The sequence below is a fragment of the Heteronotia binoei genome, chromosome 1 (assembly GCF_032191835.1).
Source record: "Heteronotia binoei isolate CCM8104 ecotype False Entrance Well chromosome 1, APGP_CSIRO_Hbin_v1, whole genome shotgun sequence".
Lineage (NCBI taxonomy): Eukaryota > Metazoa > Chordata > Lepidosauria > Squamata > Gekkonidae > Heteronotia > Heteronotia binoei.
The window spans coordinates 65,365,382-65,374,960 of NC_083223.1; positions in this window are offsets into that span (position 1 = coordinate 65,365,382).

Below are 9,579 nucleotides of genomic sequence, written 5' to 3' on the forward strand. Positions count from 1 at the left end.
GCAGGCGATGTCTAACCACCTCTGAAAGTCTCGTGCCTTGAAAACCCTATGGGGTCACCTTAGGCTGGCTGCAACTTGATGGCAACAACAACAAAGTTGTAGTTTTCTAACTATACAAAGCCAGTATTCAATTGCATATGAACAGGCCCACCACATATGAAGAAAATCCACATTTGTTTGTTTACAACGCCAGCTACTATCTGATGAAGAGTCATAGATTTTGGATAGCTTTGGGGGAGTTAGATGCCATGTTACAGTGCAATTCTAAGTAGACTGACACCTTTCTAAACCTGCTGAAGTCATTGTTAGACTTTTCAAAATCCAACAGGAAATAAAGTACCTATCAAGCACTTTCAACTTCAATCATGAAAGTATATTAAGCAATCTAATATTTTCAATTTCTTGACTTTGTAGTTCATTCAACAACAACAAAAATAAGTTCATAATTTTCCTGCCTTTACAAAATGATTGTTATTTGGGCAACCCACACATTTAACATTTAAGCTGAATAAACACCTCCTTTTAATTGATTCAACTGCAATAAATTTGCATATTACCAAAGTATCAACAGAGGTTCCCCATTCAATTAAAATGAAATAAGCATAACAACCATCTTGAAATTATTTCTTTCCTTAGTGGATTGCAATTAGAGTCCATGATTGTTTTTATAGCCATTTAGCAGTGATGTGCTAAAAAAACTGTTTTCACATTTCTTGCCCCCAAAATATCTACTTGAATAATGGTGTCTTTCTCTGGAAAAATAAAAAAAAATAAACCCACAGTCTTTGCTAATACATGCAGCTATACAAGTTGCCAAGAAATATTGCTTTGCAGACCCAAGTTAGCCTACAGTACAACAATAAAAGGTAGGTTTTGAATGCAAATGTTTCCTTTTATATCATTGCTCTGAATAATTTGTAACAGCACCTGGAATGTAACATGGTAAAATGTAGACACAATACAGAGAAAGATAACACTTCCAAGATTGCGCCCAACCTTCAGTAGGCTGATCCAGCTACTGAAGCCCAGTTACTGTCAGGTACTAGACAGAACATGCACATTACACCCATCCATTGGATGCCAATCAGTGGGTTTGATCAGACCTGGAAGTTTTCACAGTGGTCTTCTGGCTTTGAAAAAGCCAGTGCTGTTTGAGGCACACTGCATTAATCAGACAGTGCCCATCCAGCTGCCAGGAGAGGCATGAGCTGCACACGTGTCAGAAAAGTGTTCACACCTGGAGTGGATGCATACTCTAGAGTGCACAAGTCATGAGAAAGTGGTCATTGTGAACAAAGCATGAGTTTCCAAATATGTTCTTTTCAAAGATCAATTAATCCCTAGATAAAAGTGGCTATGTACCATTCTTATCTTTTCTCCCTCAAACAGTTGTATATTTTCTTCACCTTGCTCAGAAATCAACCCTTTGTTGTTTTATCAATAATGTGGAAAGTACATTATATTTAATATTAATGAAGATGCAATTTGTTGAGACTCTCAGAATGATCATCTGAATTTCACAGAAAAGATGCCCAGGCGTGCGGTCACACGTCACATTAAAAGCGGGTGTGTAGCGCTCAAATTTGAACCGCTGAATATTGATTTGATGCAGGGCCGATCAGACGAGCATCCAAGAATGCGACTCATTCTGTTGTTGAACGATCAGACATCCAATACTATCATGCTCTTTTCTTGGCACATGTGTGATCAGATGGTGATTTCTGGGAGGGGGAGTCCATTGAGCATGCGCCCAACTGTTTGGAGGTAGGAAATCAAACGTTGCTTCAGAGGTGGGGGGGGGAAAGGGGGGGAAGTTTCCGGAATTAATGTTGCTGATTCAAACCAGGGAACTGCCAGGGATTACTTTCCCAGAAATTGACAGTGACAATGATATCTGGAAATCCTCTACATTGGAAAAAAAAAATCCTGTTCTGAATAGTGGAATAATGTCCCCCCCCCCCTCCAATCCTGTGTTGATTGGAGAAGCAGAAGCATCACCTCAGATTCCCAGATGATCTGGCAATGCACATGTCTGCTGGAGTTTTTGTTTTTTTTTTTAAGTGGGAGGGGCAGTAAACATTCCAAGGGGCAGTATCGCGCGTGAGCTGTCCAAACAGGAAAAAACCGATCTTGTGCTACTTTTTTGAAAAAGGGCCGGACTTTCTGAGCCATCAAATTAATGCGGCATTGATTCGCAGCAAACCGGGATGACCCTGGATGATGCTCGATTGCCAGATGTGGATGTCTGGACGAACATATTTAATCCATCAGTGAGACGGAGCTGTGTTGCCACTAATGGTACATCTGACTGCACCCCAGGAGTCAAGAGAATCACATTTTAGCCCTTTTGTTGCAGAAAAGGTTAGGCTGCCGTTGTTGCCTGAGTGGTAGAGTTTGCATGTGGAAGGTACCAGGTTCAGTCCCCAATTAAAATTATATCCAATTAATTATATCCAATTAAAACGATCAAGTAGCGGATGATGTGAAAAACATCTGCAAGAGCCACTGGCAATCTGAGTAGACATACTGTTGGGTTTGCAAGTATCATCCCTTCTATCATGAAAGGGTTCAGCTGAAGTTTCTGTAAGCTATTAGCAGCAAGTTTAGTATAGAAACAATTTGTGGAGGTTCTTGCAGGGGAGCACAGCTATCGTATACCCTTGACCGAAGAACTGTACACTCCTTCTATCTGGGATGGTCATCCTCTTCCACCAAGTGCACAGCTTTAGGAGGGATGTACGTGGAGCAGTGAGGGGGGTAGGGGACACCTGCCTAGCCAGCCAGATCAGCCAAATCAACCCTAGTGATCAATGGGGTGACAGATGTCACAGCCCGATTGCCCTCACATCCATGGATATTCTTCCCATGCAAAGGGGGAGGTTTTATTCTTAATGAGGTGATCTTAAGATTGGCTGTTGGCTAATCAATATATTGAAGATAGTTCATGCTATTCTGCATGTACTCAAGAGGTGGAATTGAAGGGGAGGGACTTCCTTCTTAGAGTCAGAGGGGATAAAGAAACAAGGTGGAATAGATCAGAACTAGGAAGATGAGTTAAACTATTGTTTTCATTCCATGTAATCCTTTCCTTATTTTTGAAGGCTTTTGAATTTTTAGAAGTTAATTTTGAATTAATAGAAGTTAAACACACACATCTGTGGTGCAGTATTCTGCTGTGCTTCATTTACTCTGCTAAATATCCAACACATACTGACCTTAACGGGCCAGTAGTCTGATTCACTATGGCTGGGTCCAGACCAGCAGTTTAAGATGACACAGGGACACCTACAGATGGATTAAAAAATAAAGTCCACACTTGTACATCTGCCTCCCTTCCAGCTCCCATACTCACCCTGTCCTCCAGTGGCCCTGAGGCGGCTCAAAAAGCCGCCATTTATGAAGTGGTAGCAAATTCTTTTGCCGCACACCATCCACCTTTCAAGGCGTCTGAACTCCAGAGAGTGCAAGTGAGGCGGATTGGTGGTGTGAACCCACCAATCTGCTCTAGGTGCTGACCAGTTTTCTTTAAAAAAAAAACTGCCCTAGGCACATGAGCACATGGCCACTAAAAATGTAAGGAACAAAAGAAACTCAAACCACACTAAGGGGATGGTGCACAACAACTGTGACTGCACTGAAGCATCCTTGTGTATGATACAGATGCCTTGCACAAGAGCATCCAATCGTTCTTTGTCTGTTCCAGTTTAGGGCAGCACAGTTTGGGGTGCCTTCAGTGTGCCTAAAGCTGCCTGTCTGTACGCAGCCTATAAGGCACTAAAAAGGTAAAGGTAGTTCCCTGTGTAAGCACCAGTCATTTCTGACTCTGGGGTGACGTCGCATCGCAATGTTTTCACTGCAGACTTTTTACAGGGTGGTTTGTCATTGCCTTTCCCCAGTCATCTACACTTTACGCCCAGCAAGCTGGGTACTCATTTTACCGACCTTGGAAGGATGGAAGGCTGAGTTAACCTTGAGCCAGCTATCTGAACCCAGCTTCCACCAGGATCAAACTCAGGTCATGAGCAGAGCTTGGACTGCAGTACTGCAGCTTACCACTCTGTGCCACAGGTCTATAAGGCACTATAACACACTATAAAGTGTGTTCATTGTTAAAGCATTCATAATGAATAAAGCTATATGCCAAACAGGTATTGACAACTATGTATATTTATAAGACAATAAGTCTGCCAAGGGAAGATCTGGAAGTCTTGAACTACCACTCCTTGCAACCAAAATCCAGTGCCTTATCTCCTGCATCATCGAAACATCTTATCTTCTGAAGGAATTACTTGCTGGTTTTGTGTTCTCTAAAAACATCACCTAGCTGACTCAAGTAACCCAGGGAATCAGTGCAAGTTCACCTGCTTCAATTAAAGCCTCAACACTAAATTCTACTTGCCTGTCAACAGGAACTCATCTCTAGTGAAAGAAAACTGTCCTGAGCAAAGCTTCTGTTCTTCACTACTCTCCATGATGCTTTGGGAACCTATCCACTTGCCAGTTTGGTGTAGTGGTTAAGTGCGTGGACTTTTATCTGAGAGAACCAGGTTTGATTCCCCACTCCTCCACTTGCACCTGCTGGAATGGCCTTGGGTCAGCCATAGCTCTCATAGAGGTTGTCCTTGAAAGGGCAGCTGCTCTGTGAGAGTTCTCTCAGCCCCACCCACCTCACAGGGTGTCTGTTGTTGGGGAAGAAGATAAAGGAGATTGTGAGCCGCTCTGAGACTCTGATTCAGAGAGAAGGGTGGGGTATAAATCTGTGGTGGTCGTCCCCTTCTTCTTCCTTAGACTGTAACATTTGCCCGTGGTTCCTACTTGGCTGATGGCTTGCTCTGGCATGGTTTGGGGGCACTGATACTATCATCATTAGTGACTTTGATAGCAGTTTTCTCCCTGATTAAAAACAAGAACAAAGAGTCCTCTCTATGCTCTGTTGGTAGTGGTACAGAGCAACCATCAATCTACTTCTGGAACTGAAGATGTGTAGACCTGGGATCTTTGGCATACAAAGCAGCTGCTCTGTCATTGAACTGGAGCACCATCACCATTCCTGGTAGCAGAACAGAACTTCCTAGAGTGGCGTGCTGTGCAAACACACACTCTCACACACAAATAGCTGGTGATTTTCATGGCCTTTCATTTGCAATATTTTGCTTCATGCATCAACCTGTTTACCCAGATGGAGAGAGCTGGAGCACAGGTGTGTGCATTTTACTTTAATCTCAAACAATCATGGTTTCCAAATGTTTCTTGGCTTGACTTCTGTTTTGCAGTAGGCTGCAAAGATCACTGGATGTTAGCAGCCCAAAAAAGACACTCTGTCCTACTTGGCCCATTTTCCTCCCCATTTATATGCAGCTGACGGATGCTCCTCATACTGTTGTAACAGTAATAACAATATTAGCCCAAATAAAGGAAGAAGCTTGTTGCAATTGCTGGGTGACTTATCACCCAATGAGCCTTATTGTGACATTTCCAGTGATTTAGTGTATACTACCAAGGAGCTGGCTGTGTAATTCTCTTGTACACATTCTATTGATTTACTGTAAAATATACAGGAGCTTATAGTGTAGCATTCTCTCACTTGCAGTGGCATAAAACTGGGGCTCTGCTTTTACCATGATACACTCTGATTTACTAGTAAAGATATAGCAAGATTTCATTGCATAGTTCTGTAGTGGACTGGTTCTGTAATTTATACTGATGCCCTCAGCAAAACCTATAGGTTGACTTTAACAGCCCACTGGTGGTAGCAGACAAACACACACAATCCAGATTTTGCATGTCTATTCACATTGTATAGGCACATGCATAGAGACATTGTATATATACCTGCATCTATTCCGTTGTGGTAGTGGAGCCACATTCACTATTTTTGTACATAACCTTGTGGATGCAAAACTAGATTTAACTTTGTACTCTCTATTATAGTGGTACAGTACAAAGACCAGTGGTTTTCAAAGACTGCAGCTCCTTTCCAGTGCTCTGTCAGTGAAGAGCAAAGGGAGAAAAGAGTTCAGTTTTTAAAAAAAAATTAAAGGAGATAAATGTCCCCCAGCTCCAGGCCCCATGTCCCCAAGGTTAAGAACATAAGAACATAAGAGAAGCCATGTTGGATCAGGCCAACGGTCCATCAAGTCCAACACTCTGTGTCACACAGTGGCAAAAAAATTTTATATACACACATACACTGTGGCTAATAGCCACTGATGGACCTGTGCTCCATATTTTTATCTAAACCCCTCTTGAAGGTGGCTATACTTGTGGCCGCCACCACCTCCTGTGGCAGTGAATTCCACATGTTAATCACCCTTTGGGTGAAGAAGTACTTCCTTTTATCCGTTTTAACCTTTCTGCTCAGCAATTTCATCGAATGCCCATGAGTTCTTGTATTGTGAGAAAGGGAGAAAAGTACTTCTTTCTCTACTTTCTCCATCCCATGCATTATCTTGTAAACCTCTATCATGTCACCCCGCAGTCGACGTTTCTCCAAGCTAAAGAGTCCCAAGCGTTTCAACCTTTCTTCATAGGGAAAGTGCTCCAGCCCTTTATTCATTCTAGTTGCCCTTCTCTGGACTTTCTCCAATGCTATAATATCCTTTTTGAGGTGCGGCGACCAGAACTGCACACAGTACTCCAAATGAGACCGCACCATCGATTTATACAGGGGCATTATGATACTGGCTGATTTGTTTTCAATTCCCTTCCTAATAATTCCCAGCATGGCGTTGGCCTTTTTTATTGCAGACACACACTGTCTTGACATTTTCAGTGAGTTATCTACCACGACCCCAAGATCTCTCTCTTGGTCAGTCTCTGCCAGTTCACACCCCATCAACTTGTATTTGTAGCTGGGATTCTTGGCCCCAATGTGCATTACTTTGCACTTGGCCACATTGAACCGCATCTGCCACGTTGACGCCCACTCACCCAGCCTCAACAGATCCCTTTGGAGTTCCTCACAATCCTCTCTGGTTCTCACCACCCTGAACAATTTAGTGTCATCCGCAAACAATTTAGTGTCATCCGCAAACAATTTAGTGTCATCCGCAAACTTGGCCACTTCACTGCTCACTCCCAACTCTAAATCATTTATGAACAAGTTAAAGAGCATGGGACACAGTACCGAGCCCTGCGGCACCCCACTGCTTACCGTCCTCCACTGCGAAGACTGCCCATTTATACTGACTCTCTGTTTCCTATTACTAAGCCAGTTTTTGATCCACAAGAGGACCTGTCCTTTTACTCCAGGTTCTGGGATGGGGGGGGGGGATAACTGTGCCCCAGCTTTAAAAAGTGTCCCAGGAATTTTTAAAATCTGATATCCCAGGCAGCTTTCTATCTTGTTGATTGGATTCAGCCAGCCCTAACCATGAGCACAGAAAAAAAACTCTTCTAGACTGAAGTTTATTGACATAATCCAGAGGAGCATCCAAATAACATTTATGCATAAATCCATTTTAGCGTTTCCTTTGCAAATTTCCTACTTCCCTTCTAAATTTTAATTACTCTGTAAATGCTGAAACTGAAATCACTGATTTATGAAATACCATAAAAATAGAGTTCTGCATTGCTGCTGCTGAATTTCATAATTTTCTAGGAAAAGGTTGATTCCAGTTCCACACTAGACTTTTAATCCTGGTTCAGCCCTATCCCTAAACTGACATTCTACACTAGAATCATAGAAACCAACTCTATGAGTCTATGATTCTAGTGTAGAAAATCAGTTTGGGGACAGGGCTGAGCCACCCCGGGAGAAACCAGTATATGGAGATGTATGCAGTGGCAATATTTCTTCTTTGAAAACCTCTGAATGCTCCCAGTTATGTTTGTGACACAGTAGAAACAGTAGCAACACCCACAATACCTGGTTTGGGAGTCTGACACCAACTTTCAGTCTCTCATCTCAAGAAGAGTGTCCTGGAAACATGCTGAAAATTGATCCAAGAGAGATAAGAAAGGAAGAATCTTCATATTTAACACTGAAAAACTAGGATAGGATTGACCCATCAGTATATTTTCAAAACCTTCTCCATTAGAAAAGAATCCCCAAATTAGGGTTTAAATCCAGAACTAACATAGTTGGGACTTTGAACACCCAAACTAAATTTTGGCTTTTTAAGAAGGCCCTGTATTTTATTAGGGGATTTCCTGCAAAATGTCATAGCAGGCTGTAAAACAGGATATATAAATCTGCCGGCAGATTTTTCTCAGTGCTTATAGGGGGAAGCTCTGCAAAAAAGGGAGGGAAAGGGAAAAAAAAGAACATTTTCGAATAATGAGGCCATGCAGAAACTTGAGAAGACACCCTTAATTACTGTTTTCACAGAAGCAAAAGTACCAAGAGGTGCCATTTGAATCATGACATTTACTTCTTACCAATGATTCCGTCACTGCAATCCTGCACGCAATCAGGCTGCTGAAGTCCCATAGACTTCAGTGAGATTCAAACTGCCAACTGCAAATAGGATTACAGCCTAAATCATTAAAAATTAATAATACCCAGCATAGAGGCCATGGAGTTATTGCTATCTATTTATGTAACCCCCTTCCACCTCTTTGAAATCTATCCATCTCAGTGGCTGGTGTATTGAGCTGATAATGCATGGGGCTCACAAACAGAAACTATTTTTAAAAATATAATTAAACAGGCAATGATAAAAATAATTAAAAAATGGACCAAGCATAGTTCATTTCAATGTCCATTGTAAAGCTTCTGGCTCTGCACCATCTCCACAACCAGTGGTGTGAACAGATCCTGAGACTTCAGTAATTACATGTCAAAGCAGAATTTCAAGGCTGACTTTCTGAATGCGGGACATGAAACAAAACCCTTTCATGCCTGAAAGGATGCTCTTCTGCCATTCTACCACCTGCTTCAGGCTTTCAGCAGTCCTCACACTGTGGCTTGTGGAAGCACATACAGCAGCTGGAAAGACTGCAGCCTCGTGGGAGGTCGCATGGAGGCATTCATTTATGAACTTCCAGCACCTGTACACAGGTCTTACACATGAGGCTGCCATGATGTCATGGTCACGGTGGCTCATAGAGACCCATTTCCAATGCTCCTGTGATGGCGGGCATGGCAGCAGCCAGATGTACAAGCCCTGTGTGAATATGCCAGTTCATTCACATGATCTTTTCCAGACTGTGAGCCCACCAGTAGTTTTCCACACTCCAGCTGGTACTCACACAGGGACTGCCAAGAGTGTGAAAATATACATGGCTTTCATCCTGGCTATTTTTTCTAAAGCATTTTTTTTTACATTTATTTGAGCACTTCTGTGCAGCTTTTCTTCCACAAAAGAGCTACATTGGCAGATGCAAATACACAAATTACAAAGCCTTTGAAACAAAGGAGGCTAAAGCAGCAAATGAAAATGCAGAGCTGGTCTTGTTCCACCAAGCTGCCTACCACAAGCCTCAGGATACTAGCCACAAGGTAAGAACCAAGGGCCAAGAAACCTTTGGTTTTTGCCCTTTGGCTTGCACCTTTGATCCTGCCCCCGGCTAAATACCTGCAAACAGAGGAGTACAAACTCCCCCTAGCATAGCTGTAAACTACAGGGTGGGGGCTCA